Source organism: Panthera onca, chromosome C1 (assembly GCF_046562875.1).
Source record: "Panthera onca isolate mPanOnc1 chromosome C1, mPanOnc1 haplotype 2, whole genome shotgun sequence".
Classification (NCBI taxonomy): Eukaryota; Metazoa; Chordata; class Mammalia; order Carnivora; family Felidae; genus Panthera; species Panthera onca.
Window position 1 is genome coordinate 46,432,890 of NC_138346.1, and position 21,505 is coordinate 46,454,394.

Genomic DNA, 21,505 nt, shown 5'->3' on the forward strand with positions numbered 1-21,505 from the left:
GCATGGTATGACAGAAGAATGTAAACTGGGTTAAGAGGACATAGCACATAGAAGAAGGATCTCATCCAGGTTCCAAAAGTCCAAGCAGACTTCCTGGAGAAACTGAATTCTTAACTTCCACAAACTGACCTACCTATAAGTATAAATTAACAGAGTTCCCTTCCTTTCAACTTTCAAATTTTCAATGCAAAATTTAAGGCACCTCTAAGTGGTAAGGACACTTTCCATTACACTAAGACTCCTATAATAAATTTATCTAAGCTTTTAGGGCAAGAACATATATCCACTTCTGCTGCTGCTGGAAAGGCTAAACCTAAATTATATACACAGTGGTTATGAATCTTTATTTCCTATTTCATGTTTTGCTTGGTGTAACTGGTTTTTATTCTTATTGTCCTTGTACTTTCATTTTAAGGAAACTCAAATTACTTTTTTTTTTTAAATTTTTTTTTTTAACGTTTATTTATTTTTGAGACAGATAGAGACACAGCATTAACGGGGGAGGGGCAGACAGAGAGGGAGACACAGAATCGGAAGCAAGCTCCAGGCTCTGAGCCATCAGCCCAGAGCCCGACGCGGGGCTCGAACTCGCGGACCGCGAGATCGTGACCTGAGCTGAAGTCGGACGCTTAACCGACTGAGCCACCCAGGCGCCCCAACTCAAATTACTTTTAATAATTAAAACATGAATACTCAATTATATAAGGAATTACAATGAAAGCTATAAACAAAACACAGTGAGACAGGAGGACAGAAAAATCCTTGGTATTCAAAATCAAAACCAAACTTAGAATTTTATCAACACAAAAATCTCAGTTTTGCTAGTTTCCTTATTTCTGTTAATGCCATAACATGCTCCACTTGCCTAACATAAAAGACCCTCCCTTGAATCTCCCAGCACTCATACCACTGCCTTTTATTTTATATACTACTCTCGCCCTAAATAAGATTTCCATTGCTTCTTGTTTGAATCCTTGGAACGTTTAGAAACATTGATTCTTCGTGGGTAACCTTGCTCAGACTTGATATCTTTGGGAAAACCTTACCAGTTGATAACCTAGTACCTGCATCTCAACATAGTTAGCTACCAGCTAGTCTGTTTAAAAATGTAATTCAGGGGATCCTAAGTGATACAGTTGGTTGAATGTCTGACTCAATTTCGGCTCAGATCATGATCCCAGGGTCTTGAGATGAAGCCCCATGTCAGGCTCTGTGCTGAGTGTAGAGCCTCCTTAAGAGTCTCTCCCTCTCTCTCTCTCTGCCCATCTTCCCCCACTCTTGCTCTCATTCTCTCTTAAAATAAAAACTAATTAATTAATTAAAATGTGATTCAACTGTTACACTATCGTGGTGTATTATATTCATTTGCTGGTCATGCGTGTCTCATCCCCTACAGGATTAGCTCCTCAGGAATGAAGATTATGTCTTCATCTTTTTTTCTACAGTTCTTCAAGTTCCTCAAGTGCCTGGCAAATAGCAAGTGTTTAACAAATGCTGATGAAAATGAAAGGAAAAGTCTACGAATCATTCTCCCTTCCTTTGGGTTTGTTCTCCCTTCATTAGTCAGACATACATATCCTTTCTAGATTAAGCTTCTTAAAGGACTACATGGACCATCTCACTCCCCTGCAATTGTTCCCTCATCATATAATGATGACATATAAATTCCTAAGTATAGAAATCAAAATACAGAACATATTTCCCATCACTCTGCTATATCTACCTTATCTTTCCTATTTCCTGAATATCCCCCATTCTTTCTCAGCTGCGTATCTTGGCTCCAACTTGGCCCTCCATTTAAATGTTCACCCACCAAAGTTCTACCTACTCTAAAAAGCACAATTCAACTGGTCTCTCATTTGTGAAGTGTTCTTGGCACTTAGCACATCCTACTTGTACCTAAGGAACTGAAATATGCTTCTTATCTTGCCACATTTTATTAAATATAAAAGAGGCAAGAAATATTCTATACCTTCCTGTCCTGAATGGCTACCATCACCACCGCCATCAATAACAATAAAATATTCACAGTGCTTAGTACAATAATAAATTGTCAATAAATAACTAATTGAATAAAATATATTTGTTATAATTTCTAAAGATTGTATTTTTAGACAGTGTAGAAAAATTATACATACATAACATTCAATTTTCTTTTGGGATTAGTTATCTAAAGGATATATTGGCTGAGTATATGTGAGTAGAGGATACTACTGCTTAAAAGATAAACTTAGAATATTGACTTAATTTTGAATTTTTTCTCCAACACAAGCTAAGTTTAGTTAGGGAATTTCTTAGAATAAAAATATTTTAAGTCATGGATCAACAAACATTTTCAAAAATTGCTATTGAAAACTGTAACTCATTACTACCTTCTGGAGGTAAGTTCAGAAATAATAAAAAGCCTTTAAAATATTATAGCCTTTGGGCACCTGGGTGGCTCAGTCGGCTAAGCATCCCACACTTGATTTCGGCTCAGGTCATGATCTCACAGTTCATGAGCTCGAGCCCTGCATTGGGCCCTGCACTGACAAGCACAGAGCCTGCTTGAGATCCTCTGTCTCCCTCTCTCTCTGCCCCTCCCCTACTCTCTTTCTCTCAAAATAAATAAACTTTAAAAAATATATTTAAAAATATATATATTAGAGTCACTGAGCTAGTGATGCTAATTTTTGTAACTCTACTAATGCAAAATGAGTGATAAACATATCAATCTATCTATAAAGATACCATCTGATAATAAACACAATCTAAAAAATACTTTAAAATCATTTGTTTTTATTAGCAGATACAAAAAATGTGGAACATTCATATTTTCATAACAAAATAGGTTTGTTACAAAAATAATAAAGAAATTCAACAAAGAATATATATATTATCCCCACTTTGTTTAAAGGGAAAAACCGACACAAAGAATTAAATGATCTAGAACAAAATGATAACAGGAGTTACTTTTATAAAAACAGGCTCATTTGTGTTTTTACTTTTATTTTGCTTATGTATTTTACCACTTTCTGTAATAAAACTATCTTTTTCAATTTAGGCACAAAATAAAAACACTTGTTACAGTTTCAAATCTTTTTTTGACATGGTGTTAAGTATATAAACAATCACTTATTCTTACCTGAGTACGCTCGGATATAGTTGAAAGAATATGCAGCTGTTTGACTTTGAATAGTTTCAATCATATAGTTGCCATCTGAGTTCTTCAGTCACTTTCTCTCCTATGTATATCAGATGGAATCACATATGACTAAAAATAAAATTAAAACTGGACTTAGTAGATTTAATCAATAATTATATTTATATGTGTTTTAATTTAGATGTTATAATACATATTCTAAAATTCTAAGTATGTTTCTTGTGGAAGTTCAAGAAAGTTACCTAAAAACAAAAACAAAAACAAAAACAAAAACAAAAAAATGGGGGTTGCCTGGGTGGCTCAGTCAGTTAGGCAACCAATTCTTGATTTTGGCTAAGGTCTTGATCTCATGGTTTGTGAGTTCAAGCCCCACATGGGGCTCCCAGCTGACTGTGTAGAGCCTGCTTGGGATTCTCTCTTTCCCTCTCTCTCTGCCCTTCCCTTGTTCATGTGTGTGTGCGCGCGTGAGCGCGCGCACACTCTCTCTCTCTAACTCTCTCTTTCAAAATATATTAATAAACTTAAAAAAAAATAACAATGGTAAAGTGGACATTTTTTTTTTAAAAGGTAGAGTAACAGATTGCTAGATAAGATCAAATGCCCAAATTGCTAGATAATAGGTTGAGTGTTTTAATTCATGAATATGTTACTATCAAAGCACAGTGATGGTAGGTTGACAATACACCCCTCCTCCCTTAGGCTGCACAGCTAGCCCCAGCTATGGCCTTCACTTATCAGCTAATTAGATTAACCAAGAGCACACTCTGTCCCTGATTAAGAAGTTGAAACAGAATTTTAGAAAGCACTGATCTATTTTAACTTTCATTCCACTTCAACTGCCATGGAGAAGCTTTTAGAGAACTTATCCTATTCATTCTCATACTCAACTAGAACAGACAGCAGCTGATTAAGATTTTTACATTTTTATTCCAACAGATGAAAGGAAAAGTCTCTCCAGATGCAACAGAAATTATGTCTTCCCTTAATTTGGTCAACAAATATACCTCTGATATAAATTCAAATACTAGCAAAAATATTCACAATATAGTATCTCTTCTTGCTAAAACAACTTTTTGTTTTGTTTTAGCAAAAATACAAAAACGTATCTCACTCTTTTGTACTGCTTCCCCCCGTAACTTTGATACAGACCATGTAAAGCCAAATCTGTATTTTTGACTTTTTCAAATTATAGACTAAAGACACATCTCAAACACTTTATTTCTGCCTCTCTGTATCTAAGCCATGTGAATATTCTCAACACTATCTTTTTTCCTCTTAACTACAATTTTATTTAGAATTCTATTTGTTGACTCCATTCCTTTTCATTTTCTAATATAACTTTAGAAACAAAGAAAGGATCTTAATTTAGGTAGCCCTGGAGGCAAACTCTGAGGTAATAATTCAAGTAAATAAGTTTGTTTGGGAGATGCTAAAGGAATGGGATTATAGACAGATCGTCAACATCTACCACAAAAGACAACAATTGTACAATTTGAATTAAAATATGAGCATGGTATATTTTAAGGCCATATATACGTATTCCATAGTATTAGTGGAAAAAAAGTATCTATCCAATGATGCTATTATTTATTAAACCATATGGTATTCTCAAAGCATTTACTGAATCTTAGGGTATATGCAGGATACAATTCATTTACTCTTTCCTCAAAATGTAAAGGATCCATTATCGACCTCCAGCTTTAGAATTCACACATGACACAACTAAAAGTTAACCATGAAACTATGTCATGATTTCCAAAGCGACTGACTAGATCATTTTTCTTTTTTGTCTTGGGAAGGAAGAAAAGGGGACACAAAATTAGTTCTTTTGGAGTATAATCATAATGTATTTATTTTGAGCAAATATTGGCCTTATGAAAATAAGTAAGAAAGAAATCACCCAAGATAACATAAGTAACCAGATGGCTCAAAAAAATCTCATTCCAAAATATTATACAAAGTAAACATTTTCCTTAAAACGGTTAATTCAATTTAACAGCCCACAGCTTGTATTTCTTTCTAAGATTGACTGAAATCTAGTCTTACTGCGGAAATGTTTTCAGCCTAGAATATTTTATGCAATGTGACAGAATGAAAAAGAGCACTAAAATATCCACATCAAAAAACAAGAATGAACTTGTGTCTACTTTTATCTGTCTTCTTGCAAGAAAATGACATATATTCTGAAGTGGATCTATTGTTCTATGTCTGATGTGATTAAACTTGTGCAGATAAAGAGCATTTAAAAATATCCTTGCAAAAAATGAGATGTACTTACGAGTTGTTCTTTTGAACATATTTTTATTTTAAAATACAAAATCTTGTTTCTAATTTGAATGATTCTTAAAATTTTAGTATGAACATAATACACTCAATTTTATATTGTTTTGCTACCATTTATTGCATAGTGTCATGAAATATGAGGATGTATATGAAATTAAGTGAAGCAAACCATTTCTTCACCAGAACCTTCATTTTTCCCAACAGTATTAATTTAAGAAACTAACATTGCTAACTTTGCAATATGACTAGATGCTTCAATTTGTTAATACAACATGGTATCTTTAAATATTCCCTACACAATAAAACAAGTCAGTCTAACACATATTTCTACTTGTCATCAAATGAAATAGAAACCAGCATTATCATGCTCTTAAAACTGTTTCAAAATCATTTTGTTACTTATTTTTCTTTTTACAGCTAGCCCCAAGAATTTAGCAATATCTCAAAATAATTTGCAAAATGTTGCAAAAAAAAAAAAAAAGAGTTTTCCTGGATATTCATCTTTATCTTCTTTGGGCATCTAAATTAAAATATACAAAATGAGTCCTTGGCCTCTGACTTCCTTTTTTCTTTGTCCTGTGATTTTTAATTAAGTAAATACTACAACTTTTATTTTAATTGTTCAAGCCAGAAATCTGGCATTTTTAATCACTCTTATTTTCTTTAATCACTCTTATATTATTTTCTTTATTTTGAAGCTAAATCAGAATAATTTCAATTCTACTTAATATGAAAGACTCCATTTTGTTTCTTCGCCCAGTGCACATCCGCACCAACCCACCAGCAGTCAACCATGATCAGTCTAACAAGTAATCTGGCAACATCACCCTCTGGAGAAAGTCCAAAGGACTTAGCATGCCTTAGCATCTTAGTCCGAATGTCTTAGAATCTTTTCTTAATGATGTCTTCACAACTGTTTTCACTCTAATGCCCCAGGCAAAGGGTACAAACATGGTAACTTGGGATTACTGTCATAGTGGCTTGAGGCAATCATTTCTTGTTTATACCAGTCTTTTCACTGAGGCAGTGGCATACATATATATATATAATCATAACCATACCCCTGTGCTCCAAAGAATGTAAAGCTGAAAAATTAGTTCATTAAACAAATATTCATTGAGCACCTACTGAATACCCAATTCTCTCAATCACTAGGGAGAAGAAAATAAGTCCACATCCTCCTTTGCATTTGTCAATTGATAAGGACTATGTTAATGGCAAGGTCAAGTGCTAAAGAAACATAGAGAATGTTTGGGAAAGTCCTCCTAAAAAAAGATGGAATCTGTGAACCTTCAGTTTAGAAGCTGTCCAGTGAAGAAGGTGGAAAAGCCACAGTTGGCAGAGGGAACATCATAAGCAAAGCCACAGGAATAAGAAAGAACATGCCACCTTCAAGGATAGGCAAGTGGTTAGGTATATATGACTTGAAAATAGAATGCTTATAGACTTGTTTTATGAGAAATTTTAGCAGTAAAGTAAGGCCATATCAGGAAGACTTTTGAATGGCATGTTGTAAAATTTGGATTTTACCCTAAAGATGATAGTAGAACTATGATAAAACAGGGAAGTGGTGCAAGAAGATATGTATTTTAGGAAGATCATATGACAAAATCTGGCTCTCAGGAGACCATGAAAGAGAAAAAGGTGAGACAAAGAAATTCCTTCTTAGAAATCTATGTATATTGACGCGTCTGGGTGGCTCAGTCAGTTAAATGTCTGACTTCAGCTCAGGTCATGATCTCAGGGTTTGTGAGTTTGAGCCCCACATCAGGCTCTCTACTGTCAGCAACGAGCCCACTTTGAATCCTCAGTCCCCCTCTCTCTCTTCCCATCCCCCCCCCCTTCCCCTGCTCGAGCTCTCTCTCCTTCTCTTAAAAATAAATAAACATTTCTTTAAAAATGTAAGAAAAAAAGATGGGGCGACTGGGTGGCTCAGTCAGTTAAGCGGCCAACTTCGGCTCAGGTCATGATCTCACGGTCCGTGGGTTCGAGCCCCACGTCGGGCTCTGTGCCGACAGCTCAGAGCCTGGAGCCTGTTTCCGATTCTGTGTCTCCCTCTCTCTCTGCCCCTCCCCCGTTCATGCTCTGTCTCTCTCTCTATCAAAAATAAATAAACATTAAAATAAATAAATAAATAAATAAATAAATAAAATAAAAATTTAAGAAAAAAAAGAACTCTATATATATTTGTTAAATGGTAATGCAAAACAGAAACAGACTCCAGGCAATCATATTTGTAAGATGTAAAACTGGAATGGTGCTTGAGGTTTAATTTATGTAGAAACAGCAAGACCAAGATAACTCTGATCCTGGACTTTCCTATTCTCAGAGATGTCAGTCTGGACCACGAATTCACATCACCTGTTATTGTTGCATGTGCATTTTAAGTTCCCCTATCCTCAGCTCTCATTATGGAACGAAAAAAGTGACAGAAGATGACACATGACAAACTATTTCAGAATTAATAACAATTTCAAATTTGCCAATTTAAAAACAAATTCAACCTAGTTCTTTCCTTTGCATTTGACATAAAACTTTTAGAGGTGCTTTGAAGCTGTCATCAGCAGGACATTTTCCTAATTAGAAGAAGTAGGAGAACAATTATCAAGTCATTCACCCTTTCTGGTGAAATGAGTGGAACACCCACATCAAGTTTCCATGAAACTTTTGGTTATTATATTTTTCAGTCTAAATAAGTTAAGGTAGAACCTTTGCTCCTTTTTAACATTAACTTTTCACAAACTCTGATCTCTCAAATATTAAGAACCTTTTATGGAAAAAACACAGCCCAAGAAACAAGATGGATCCAAAACAGTGACAACAGGTCACAGGTTAAAAATTCATGACTTGGGGTGCCTGGGTGACTCAGCTGGGTTAAGTGTCCAACTCTTGATTTTGGCTCAGGTCATGATCCCACCACGGTTTTGGGATGGAGCCCCATGTTGAACTTTGTACTGAGCTTGGAGCCTGCTTAAGATTCTGTCTCTCTCTCTCTCTCTCTCTCTCTCTCTCTCTTTCCCTCCCTCCCTCCCTTCCTCCCTCTGCCTCCTCCCCAGCTGGTACTCTCACCCTCTCTCTAAAATTAAAAAAAAATAATAAATAAAAAATCATGACTTGAGTTAATGAATGATGTATGACAGATGGAGTGAAATTCATATCAGGAGAGAAAGTTTTGGTTTTTTTTGTTTTAATGCAATGGAATTCCAAGAATAAAATAAACTTGACTTGGGAAAGGGATAGAAATCTGAGCAATGTTTGAATGAATGAGGAAAAAAGAAGAGCAAGGAAGCCGGACCAAAAACAAGAGAGAAAGTTACTCTCTCTCAATCAGTAATCAAAAGTTCTCGGATTTACTAGGTTTGGGGCCAATTAGTGACATGTACATCCGTAACCAATTACAGGGGGTGTAGAATCACTGATTAGCTTAGGCCAACCAGAGTGCATTCCTGAAGATACAGATATGGTCAATTCTCCTAAATCACATGACTACTCCACATGATGAAGGTGAGTTACACCAAGGAAACCTGGTCTATTACAAACACAGTGGTGGGTAAATTAATGAATAAACACAAACTATACTTCACATGAACTTAGAAAGAAATAAATGAGATATTGCATACACAGCAGTAATCATATGTCTGGCACATAAAAATAGGACTTAGTAATTCACAATAATTATTATTACTTTTGCTGAACTGTTTAGAAATTCTGTTCTTTGATATTACAAATAAAACTGCGATACATACCTTTGTACATAAATATGTGTGTTCATCTCAAATTATTGCTTCATTATGACTTCCTAAAAGTGAAATTATTAGTTCAAAAAGTATTTGACTTTTCAGGCATTTTCATACATATCACCTAGTTGTTTTCTAGAAAGATGTACCAACATAGACTTCCACCAATAGCAGATGATATTGCTAATTTCAACCATCTTTTCCAGCAATGATTTTTTCTTTCTCTTTTGACAATTTGGTTATCAAAAATTTTTTTTCTAAAATGTATAGTTCTTTAACTATAAGTGAAGTACAACTTTTATGTGTTTAACTTATTAAATATTTATTCTATAATTTGTATCTTCTTTTTTGTGTGCTTTTTTATTTTTATATTTTGATGAGGTTTTTTGAGATTTTTATAACAATATATGTCTCAGGACCTCACAACTTTTTATTCCCTTAAAGGGAAAGGTTGGTTTTCAGCTTCACTTAATGTCAGCTATATATTTTACCTGGTAAATGGCTAGCTCCTTACATTAAGACCTTAGCTATGAACTGATACAAAAGCATCAAAGCAGGTAATCATTATCAAAGGAATCAAAGAATTTTATTTAATTAATTGTTATATTTGTCTAATACATTTTACAGATTTAATTCATTTCAAATTTTTAATTATCTTATTTAGTTCTAATACTAGGATTATTTCTAAAACACTGCAAATATGAATTTCAGCACCAAGTTCTCTAAGAATGGAATTTTTTCCAAATATTCTCCATATTTTATTTATTTATTTTTAATTTTTAAAGTTTTCTTATTTTGACAGAGAGAAAGAGAGATCACAAGTGGGGTAGAGGCAGAGAGAAGGACAGACAGGATCCCAAACAGGCTCGGTGCCATCAGCACAGAGCCTGATGTGGGGCTCGAACTCACAAGCCGCAAGATCATGACCAGAGCTGAGAACAAGTCAGACACTTAGCTGTGCCACCCAGGCTCCCCTATTCTCTATATTTTAAGCTCCTTCCTTCTGTCCTTCTTTCTTCCCTCCTTTCTTCCATCTTACTTTCTCTGCACTCTTCTTCCTTCCTTCTTTTATCTCAGAAAACAAAATTATGAGTCACTCTTCTTTCCTGTGGTATTTTAATATATTAAAACATATCCAAATAACTGAAGAAAATATTTATAAAACACTTATGCTAAAAGCAATTCTTAATTTTTGAAAAACCTTTTATTACTAAAAAAAAAAAAGCTGTAAAACTATGTAATTATATTTCAGTGTTGGTGGAAATAGAGCACCTATTCAATAAAAGCTCTTATTAAGCATTTTTGTAAGTAGCCACACAATAGAGGCTGTTCAAATAAAGGATACCAAGAAACTGTGGTTGATTTCCTTAATGAAAAATTGGGGCAGAAAACATTCATTAACTTGGATTACATAAAAAGTCATTAGTTTAATTTTTCCAGTCCCGTGGAGTTTAATTTTTTCATGTTAATATCTATGAAGTATGTCTTGTATTTAAAGGCAAATTTTGGTGAGCTGTAATTCAGTGTTCCAATTTCCCACAGTTTAGGTGGGGGGGTGGGGAGGAGAGTTTCATTCATCCTGTCTCTACTCTAAATTAATTGCAGTATCACCATAATTGGATGTAATTAGCTTAAATTATACAAACACTATTCAATAAAATCTGGAAAACCTTCTGTTTCAATATAATTCAGCATTTAAAAAGTATATACATGTATTTACTGTTAACTAAACAATTACTATTTTACAGATGAGGAAACTGTCTTTGATATCCTATCATCACAAGTCTTTCATATGTTGATTGTGTTTCAAGGCCTTTCTTCAGCAATCAAACATTTCAGTATCAAGATTTTGCAGTGATCTACAATGAATTTTGCTCTACAATGAAATATTAGTGTGCCATTTTAAACTGCTGTTCATTTGCTCATAACAGTATTTTCACATAACAGTATACATTTCATTCTTCATTTAATTTAGTATATACATACATTGTGGTTTCCTGCCACCACCTCCCCTTGAAAAACAAAACAAGACAAAACAAAACAAAACAAAACAAAACAAAACAAAACAAAATAAAACACATTCTCCTAATGGCACCCTGGGTCTTCTCTGCAGACCTACACTTCACTTTTTTCCTGGTAGTTATGTTTGATTGAGGGTGACTCTACAGTTAGTTCCAAGCCTGGCCACTGAGAGTTCCATGCCCCTAGTCATAATTATGAGTCTAATTATTCAGGAATGGAAATGTGCACTATGTTAAAACAAGGAAAATTAAGTCAGCACCTGTTTCTAAAACTATTTAGAAAGAAGTAATCCCTTTCCACTTGAGTTACTTAATTTGAGGATTGAAAGCCTGATTGCTATTTTGTCCTCAGCTTTTATACCTTAAAATGAATGCAACTCAGTGGAAAACAACTATGAGAGAGAAATAAATATCTGAGTGCCTAGATTCAGCCTTGCCTGAAGCATCACTCTACAACTTTAAATTATAACAGGTATATATTTTGTTTTCACTGAATTATTATTGATTTTCTCTCAAGTTCAACCAAATGATCACTCTTGAATATATGCTATTTACTAATGTATAATATACATTTTATTGAATTTTTATGTGACTTTCTCTAAATTAAGCTCACAGTATGAAATAATAATAGGTCAGATAACTGAAATCTACACTGGAAAAAAAATAAAATTTTCTACAAAATTGTTATTCAGCTACTCTTTTGGTATTTTGAAGACATCTACTATTGTTAGAGGCTGAAAAAACATGTAGATTGAGATGATTTTTAAGAATTAGGAGGGCAGAAATCATATACTTTAAAATGTTTGTGTTTTCTTAAAAAATGAAATCCTATAACCTTTCATTAAATTTTGACTGGAGCATCATATTAATCACATCTTAACTTCTACTGAAGACAGCATATATGTGATTGATTTATACAACTGGTAAACAAACAGATTCAGGATACATGTGAACAACTTTATAAGTCTGATATGCAATAGGTGATGTAGAGCATTTATTAATTTAAAACATTACACAGGATAAATAATATTTCTTCATTCCTGATGAATCAATGTTACATTTTACATCGAAGCAAATAAAGACCTTATTAGCAGCTGACCAGAATTATTCTTGCCTGATTCTACTCTAATAAGGCACTTTCTTATTTCTTTGGAGCTTCTCACAAAGACAACAACTAAGTAAATCTCTTGTGCCTTACTAACTGGTCATAGAAGTTTCTAGAGCAATTATTTATGGACACCTGGACCTTTAACATAAGCTTTTCACTCTCTGATGAGTATCTGATATCTACTATGTAATATCTGAATGGCCTATTAAAAATAAAGATGAGCTATCAGTGTTTACAAAGTTGGAAAAATAAACCCAACTTTATTTTATAAGAGACTTAATAAGGTTATATCAGATTCCTGGGTTTAAATTTCACAATTTATGTTTCCGGGTGCCTGGGTGACTCAGTTAGTTAAGCATCCAACTTTGGCTCAGGTCATGATTTTGTGGTTCACAGGTTTGAGTGCCACATCGGGCTCTGTGCTGACAGCTCAGAGCCTGGAGTCTGCTTCTGATTCTGTGTCTCCCTCTCTCCACCCCTTCCCCACCTCGTGCTGGCTTGCTCTCTCTCAAAAATAAAAAAACATTTAAAAAAATTTTGCAATTTATGTTTGAAGATTCAATGCACATATCATAAGGCACCAAGAAATACATGTCAGCTATAAAGTTTAGTTTACTAAAGCTCATTTTTCTTCACTGTTCCTTTGTAAAAAGAAAAAAAAAACAAAAAAAAACACGACCACTTGCCTTTTTTCTTAAATAGGTTCAAACGTAATATACCATATGAATAATCATTATTCCTCAAAGGTACCGGATCTTCCCTAGAATTTTCTTCTCCATTCTCCTCTCCCCTACTCTTTTAGACTTCAGCCCCATCTAAAGAGAATTCAATAATCATTGAAGAAAGAGGTCATAGATTATAAATATATATTTGAATCATCCTTTCCCCAACCTTACAGGATACAGTTTATGCTATAAAATGAATATATAAAGTACTTAAAATGAACAAGCATTATATTTACCCAACCTATGAACGTCTACCTCTTCACCCTCCTGTCTTACACATTTTCCTTATCAGTAGGGAGTTATTTCTATCTTGACAAAACATCAAAGAGATCTCTAATTTTTCATGTATTCTTCAATTACTCTGTGATAAATGAAGAGTTTCCGATCTGTGAGCAAAGAAGATTGCAATCACTTCCTTTGAGCCTAATCTCCCAAAGTTCCAGAACCCAATGATATGGTTTAGCATACAGACAACAAGCCTTTTCTTTCTTCACAGATTTATCAGAATAATAAAAAGTGTAGAAATGCCATCATAATTAGGTCAACACTAATTTCTTTTGACAAATATTTTATATTTAAGTCAGGTCAAAGTAACCTACAGAGTACTTGAAACATGATGCTAATAATACATAGGCTTCCTCTCTCCTGGGGGTATTTTCAAAGGAGTTACCTAGAAAAGTACTTTCAAAAGTTTAAAGTACTATACAAATATGAGATCATGTTACTAGCCAAAAAAGATGCATTCCAGGAGAAGTTATAACTTGTGCTAAAAAAAAAAAAAAAAAAGGTAAATGTTACAACCAAATTCCCCTTTTCCAATAAGTGATGTCAGAGTCCACACTTGCAAATAAAGTTTCTGCAAAGTTGTTTCATAAGAACTCAACACTGAGCCCAGGTGCCTGGGTGGCTCAGTGGGTTAAGCATCTGACTTTGGATCTCACAGTTCGTGAGTCGGAACCACTTGTAGGGCTCTGTGCTGGGCTCTGTACTGACAGCTCAGAGCTTGAAGCCTGCTTCAGATTCTGTGTCTCCCTCTCTCTCTGCCCCTCCCCACTCACTCTCTGTCTCTCAAAAATGAATAAATGTTAAAAAAAATTTTTTTTGAAAGAATTCAACACTGAGCCATAGAAGAAAGAAGATCATGTAATACGAAGTAGATCTAATTTCCAAGCTCTGAGTAGTTAAAAGAAGTAAATGATCAAAAAAGCAGGTTTCAAAATGCTCTGACTCTATTAAGTGGAAAGTACTAATGTTAGCCATAGCAGGTCTCTTCTCTGGAAAATTCACGACTGGGTAACACTAGGCAAACTAGAGTTTACGTCTTTGCTATGCATGAAAACAGTTAAAATAGAAACATTAGAATCAGTACAGTACATTTTCAGACAATGGAGACTTTATTCCATAGAGTTACTAAAGATCATATTACCAAGAGCACATCCTCTCTGTTGTGCTATAACCATTTTCAGCAAAAAAAAGAAAAAAAGGAAAAAAAAGTGAAATGAAAAGAACAAAAACACCTTCCAACCTCAATGAGGCAAAGGGAAACAATGACCTAGCTACCTGTGTGATAGACTTACCTCTCTCTCTAAAATATAACTGAAAACTACTTTGCTAGTTTATAATAAACAGATTGTGGTATTGTGAATATGCTCCTTCCTCTTCTCTGTCCAGCTTTACTCATCTAATGAACATTACCAAATGCCTGCTCAGTGCTGCACACTGGGGACGCAAAAGCAAAGCTTCTAATCTAGCAGAGGAATCAGGCATGTGTACAAACTATACCTTGCTGTTATCAATGCTAAAATAGATGTCATCCTATTATTAAGCACTTGCATCTTAGCTTAATGTCTAAATAATAATAATAATAATAATAATAATAATAATAATAATAGTGTCTAAGTAATCTAGTCAAACTAGTTCAGTGCTGATGACGATAAATCTGTAACTTTCTCTGAACTTTGCAAAATGTGTCCACTATTATAGCGGCATCTTATTTTCAAAACAACCCCATCCCATACTAGGGCCCTTCTTTTACCAAAAAGCAAATCAATATTGAGAGAGGAATTAGAAGCATCAGAGACAAGACCACAACGCAGGAATTCTGACTCTTTATATTTCCTTTTCACCCCTAGAGGATAACCCTCTAGTTTGCATGCCAACATCATCCCGTGTACTATTTTCACCTTTTTTTTTTCCAAACTGTGTCTATTGATAACACTGTTTAAGAAAAACTCTCACCCATTATGGCTAAAGCAAGCTCATGTGAGAAAACTATTCTAAGCAATGGATTTCTCACTGCCAAATGAAATAATGAAGTTTATTTTTTTCTATTAGTACCTGCCAAGAAAACCTACTCCAGAAGAAAACAGACACAGTGTGAAGTCTGAAAAATATATCAGATGCTTGTACACCAATGAAAATTGCTGTCTAATCAAGGAAACTGTCCTATTCAACCTACTTACATCTTGCCAGCTGAATTATAAGCACAGCAATCAGAGGCCTACTGTATATCTGAATTAGACAAAAATTCATCACTTTCTTTGTGCCTGGTACATAGTAAATGCTCAATAGATACTCGGGAAGGAGTTGGTGGAAAAAAGGCAAAGGAGGGCTGGAAGAGAGAAAAATCTTAGGTCATCAAGCTCTACCTTGGCTAAAATCAAACAAACGAGCAAAAACAACGATAATAAAACACACATACATACAGTCACAGTTAAATAGAAGCAGCACCTACTTTTAAAAGCACATAAATTTAAAGACAACATGTCTCACATTTTAGAATCTCTAATTCTGCTTTTTTACCAGTGTTACCTGTGTAGTCTTTTGAGTACCTACTCAGGAGGATTTTGCAGAGAATTAACATACTCGAGACAAGGATACTCTGGGATGCAATCTTTATCACTTTTTAAAACTGAAAGAGCCTTACAAACTTATAGATGTCACCTTTATCAAAGTAAGTTTAACTCCTTGTTTATATAGTTTCAAGTCCCACCTATAGTTTAAAATAGCCCCAAAAGTAGTAAACAAAAATTAAATTGAGAGGAAAATTTGTGAAGTAAATGAGGGAAGTGACAAATAAAATATACAATGAGATCCAAGGAAACTAAGTGAGGAACAATTATTTCTCATTCATCCATTGCTTTATCAAGGCAAAAATACACAGAAGTCAACTATGAGCAGCAGGGGGTGTCCTCCAATTGCTACACTCCTTGTGCCAAAGTAATTTCTCACTACACTCAAACTAACCATCTATTGCTCTCCAAATGCCTGCCATGCCTATAAATCCCATCTATAACAGTCCTGCCCTCAGCCTCCTGCTGGAGGGAAAATCTACCTCAAGGCACTCAGCATAACCCTTTCCCTTTGAGGAGACTAGACTCAGCACCTGAGCTAGGACTAGATCATCTAAGGCTAAAGTGGGGACCTCGTGCCAAAGCTGCACCTAAACAAAGCAACAGTGGATTACCCTGACCAAGAACATGCTCCACATTCTGAATTCTGACGTGGAAGACAATCAGACTATTTGTAACTGGAGCAGAAAACAAGACACCTAGGGAGAAGATGCTTTATAGATGATAACAGGCAGTAGCAGTCATGAAGAATAATGATGATGGGTGACCAGAAACTGAGTCAGAAGAAGGTAAAGAAATAGTATGTAGAAAGAGAGAATGTTGGTAGCAGCAGATAAGCAAAGACAGAAGGGAGCTACATCTTCCCAATGGCAGAGAATCAACTCTGTCAAGTAGGGGGCAAGAAGGAATGGATCAGAGCTGCCCTGTTTATTTCCTATTTCTGAATAGCAGTCCATTTTCCCTGCGTTCCCTGGGTCCCTGGGTTCAGACATGTAGACAGGATTCCTGTCTTCTTCATTACTCAACCTTACTGAGGTAACCCGAGTGAGTCTTTTTCCTTGCCTCAAAAGAATCTAACATCATCTCTTCTGTCTGGTCTCAATATCCACCTAGGGCACCAGTTTTAAAACCACAAATGAACAAAACATCATATACAACATTGTAAAAATAATATTTTTACTTTATCAAATTAGTACACTCTGAAAAATCATACTAATCCAATGGAAAAAGAAAAAAAAAAGGTCACACAAATTTGTTAGGGATCTCAAGTCACTGAAAAAAGCATACTCTCTAAACAAGAAAATATGGTCTTCATTTGTAGACATCTCCAAAAAAGAAAATATGGTCTTCATTTGTCGACATCTGTTCTCCTACAGCTAATTCAAAAACAAAAACAAACAAACAAACAAACCTGTGCTATGATGTTTCTCTTTCTTCACAAGAACAATAAAGCAAACATAATTTATCTACAGCTTCTTTATTTTCTTTCTTGTGCTTAAAACACTTTGTGTGTTTTTTTTTAACTCAAGGCTAAATTAAAAAATGTATTCATAGACTCTATCAATAGAGCAGAAAAAAGACACTTTTCAATTCTATGGATCCCTCAACACAAAGAAAGTCCAGCCATTTTTCCTAGATTATTCTCAGTTATATATTAGATTTTCTTTTCCTGGATTATAAAATATTAGGTACAGAATTTTTATCATACTTACAAAATCATACCCTATAGCTGGAAGAAGGGAAAGGGACCACTGAAAGAGAAAAGAGGGAAGGATATGCTGTAGAAAGGAGTAAGGGAAAGGATAGGGAAGGGAGAGGAAGGGAAGGGATAGGGAAGGGATAGGGAAGGGATAGGGAAGGGAAGGGAAGGGAAGGGAAGGGAAGGGAAGGGAAGGGACACTGAGAAGGAGAAAGGAGGCAGAGGACTCATAGTTACAAGCGCACCCATGGAGCATCACCACATCCTTATTCTCAGGCTTCACATACCCACCCATCCTACAGCCAGGGCACCTAGGCTTTTCCATTTTTCATTCAGCGATCTCTATCACTCTCCTTGCTGGCTGAAATGACCCAGAACTGTTAACCTCCTCCCTCCTCAAGCCACCTATTCTGATAGAAGGATGCAGATGCTCACGTTCCTAATTGTGGAACTCTCCTGTGGGCTTTAGCCATTACTATCTTGGTGCCTGTTTCTGAGTTCCCACGATAATATCTCACTTTTGTTATACTTTCCCTCCAGAACAAAAACTTGACCAATAAATCCCACTCACTGGCATGGGCAGACCAGGACTGCAAAAGAACACCTGTGAAAGTCCCAGGTGTCTACATATTAAATGCCATCTGCCTCTCTATGCTATGCCATACCCACGAGCTAAAGCTTCCTGTTGCTTCATCCTGAATCCTGGAGCTAATATATTTCCTCAGAAGCGCCTAGGGGTAGTCTAAGGTAACCTTGGACACTAGGCTTCTGTCTACCCAGTGGAACTCAACTATCTGATCTACAGCTGAGGCAACTTCCCTGCACCTGCCCTATCCATCCTAGCCAATCCACACAGACTTGGACAAATGCTAAGAGAATAACTGGAAATATTGTTCCAGTAACTAATATCCATTCATGTAACCAATATATAACGAATGTCAGGGATATGTCTAGACACTAGTGATACCACAATGAACAAGATTCTCTACCTTCAAGGATTCTGTACTCTATTTAGCTGCGTATACAAATGAAAATTTATCATGACATAAAAAGGTAAAATCATTGTCCATTTGCTACTACAACAAATAAAAATATGTGATCTCTCTTTTCTACTTCCTGGAGATAGAACATTCAGATTAGTTGGGCTTCTTTGGAACACAAATGCCAATGCTGAGGGCATAGTACAATGAGCCTGGTACTCTGAACGTGCTGCTTGGAATGTAAAATCTTTACTGTCCACTGTGAATTCTCTCCACAGACATTTCTGTCCCAGTAAGTAACCTGGGTAATCCTGGGGATCAGGAAATGGTCTCAGTGTGACCATGGCCCCCTCCATGTAACAGAAACTTGAACCCTCACACGGAAGATCAACAAGGGCTTTCCCTGGGATTTGCAAGCATTGAATTATTAAAGAGCTTCCTATTAGTTGAACACTGTGAGCAGGGTGATTGGATAGGAAGCAAGCATTTACTTATTTAACTATAGTAAATGATTCTCCTCAGCAACAACAGAGAGAGCTCAGCTGGTTCTAAATGGGACAGATGATACAGTAGTGACAGCATATACTACCACTAAGCCCACTGCATGTAAATTGAAGATTCTGATATACCTTTGGAAAAATTGCAATATTAGATTTGATATGTCATTGGACACAATCTCTAAAATTCAATATAACATAAGCACGTGAGGTAGGACAGGCAAGACCATTGCCACTGGTCAGCACCCAAAAGTGTCACAAAGTAGACATGTCTAAGTAAGTCCTTATCTTCATGACTGCCAAAGCCGCTCCACTTCCAAATTTCTGACCTAGGAAAATGCTAACGACTTTTCAAGTTACATCACATTTCTTTCCTCTACTCAACTCTCTATCCCCTGTCAACACATCTTGTGCATTTTCCTTTTAAAAGAGCTCTAGAACCTATTCCATCTTCTTTAGTCTACTGCCAGACACGAATTACCCTTGCCCTGGGCAAGCAGACTAACTCTCCTTACTTACACGGTCTCTCCCAGTCCTTGTTCTACCCTCTGGCAGCGGTAGCTCAGAAATGCTAATCTTGATTCTGTCACCTGCCTATTAGCCATCCTTCAGTGCTTCCTTCCTTGGAATTTTCAGGATATACTCCTCCATAATTCAGTCCCTGCCAACATCCTAAACTCAACTCTAGGTCAACCATCCCTTGATGTATATCCATTGCTTTGATAATTCCTGTCCACCGGACTCCATTCCCCAAGTGACCACAAAGTTATTGCACAGCGCCTACAAATCCACACGGAGTATCTTTTACAGACTAGAAATGTCACACATGGAGACATACTATAATTGGTATAAAAGGTATAATTGGTATACCAAAGGTATTGGATATACCAGTACTAGGGGTAGTCTAAGGTAACCTTGGACACTAGGCTTCTGTCTACCCAGTGGAACTCAACTATCTGACCTACAGCTGAGGCAACTTCCCTTCCCCTAGTATTGGTATATCAAAGGTATAAAACGAACACTTGAACACACCAAAGGCAATTAAATGATGTAATTCTGAGTTCTTACAAACTGACAAAAGCAATGTTTTCTAGAAGAAAACAACGATTTTAATGAAACTAATACAAAAGATATGGAGAATTAGGAAGCAGATATTTTTCAAAATGTAATATTTCCAAAGCTCCTGGGAAATTAAGAGTGAGAAGGGCTTTCCAATAATTTAGACAGCTATATTGTCACCTGTCTTTACAGTCCATGTTTTTTAAATCATTATAAGACAGAACCCACCTCCCATTAGGCCTGGGTTTCCTTTTCTGTATTCTATTCACTTTAACTGGTTAGAAGTAACTGGTAATAGTTCTCCACATGCTTCAAGTTTTATATATTTGATGGGAAAAGCTGCTTTGCAAAGAATATTCTACTCTCTTGGCCAGTATTACCTATCAGACTTCTAAATCAGAAAATAGAGGAAGAAATAAAGAGAAGAAATCCATGCTCTTTAATGCTCAGGGGCTTATGAAAGAAATACAACCATTTAATATCTTGGCACATGGCTAGGAGAACTGCAGCTACTCTTTTTGTGAAAAGCCTGAAGTTATCTATGAATTAAATTTAAGACTTTAGAAGAACAAGCAACAAACGATTAACAGGTTTATTTGTAAGTCCTGCGGGCACTAATAAGGGAATAAACTTCACATCTGTTCAGTGTCAAAAAGAATTTTAAGTCTTCCTCTGTTGTGTTTTGTTTATAAACATGGGCAGGTGAGTAAAGCAACATCAATAATAACACTTGCAAAAATAAAAGTCAGCTACTTATGTGGAACAGTGTTTCTCAAAATGAATTCTGAGAAACACTAGTTCTATGAAATATGAAGTTTCTCTCTCTCTCTCTCTCTCTCTCTCACACACACACACACACACACACACACACACACACACACACAAAATGGTTCTATAGTCAAATAAGTCAAATATGTTTGGAAAACAGTTGGATAAATAGATTTAAACAATGTTTTTACTGTGGTATTTCTCATGTTTTTAATTTATTATTATGTACGTGGAAGCTCCCAAAGTATATCATAACATGATTCCTTATTTCATTCACCAAGAAAGCACTTTCTCATAGAGTATCTGCAGAGTTTTATTCCTAATTCTCAGAAAAATAAGGAAATACCAATTTTATTTCCAGAAAATGAGTCAATTATTACAACTAAATTCTTGACTGAAATGCAGAAGGATCTGACATACAAGTAGTTATGAGCTTATAAATGTAGGTTCATAAAGAAGCCATGAAGTAATTTTTATTTTTTAAAGTTGAGCTGACTCACACACACTCTCTCTATATATATGTATATATGTATATATATACACACACACACACACACACATATATATATATATCTTTATTCATAAAAAACATTTTGTCATTAAGAAGGAAATAGAATTAAATTTGGAAAGGTAG

The 21,505-nt window shown here is 35.4% G+C and overlaps 1 protein-coding gene across 10 annotated transcripts in view; it reads right to left on the minus strand.

The window, feature by feature from the left end:
- The window catches only part of GULP1 (GULP PTB domain containing engulfment adaptor 1), a 270,309-nt gene that overhangs the window by 176,621 nt on the left and 72,183 nt on the right, over nt 1-21,505 (minus strand). For 6 of the 10 annotated variants that reach the window (XM_078451105.2, XM_078451102.2, XM_078451103.2 and 3 more), the window contains one exon: nt 3,125-3,253. The exons of 3 other annotated variants lie outside the window; for them this stretch is intronic. The gene's annotated coding sequence lies outside the window, so the exon portion shown is untranslated. The remainder of the gene's footprint in view (nt 1-3,124; nt 3,254-21,505) is intronic. One more of the 10 variants, XM_078451109.2, reaches the window with a different exon arrangement.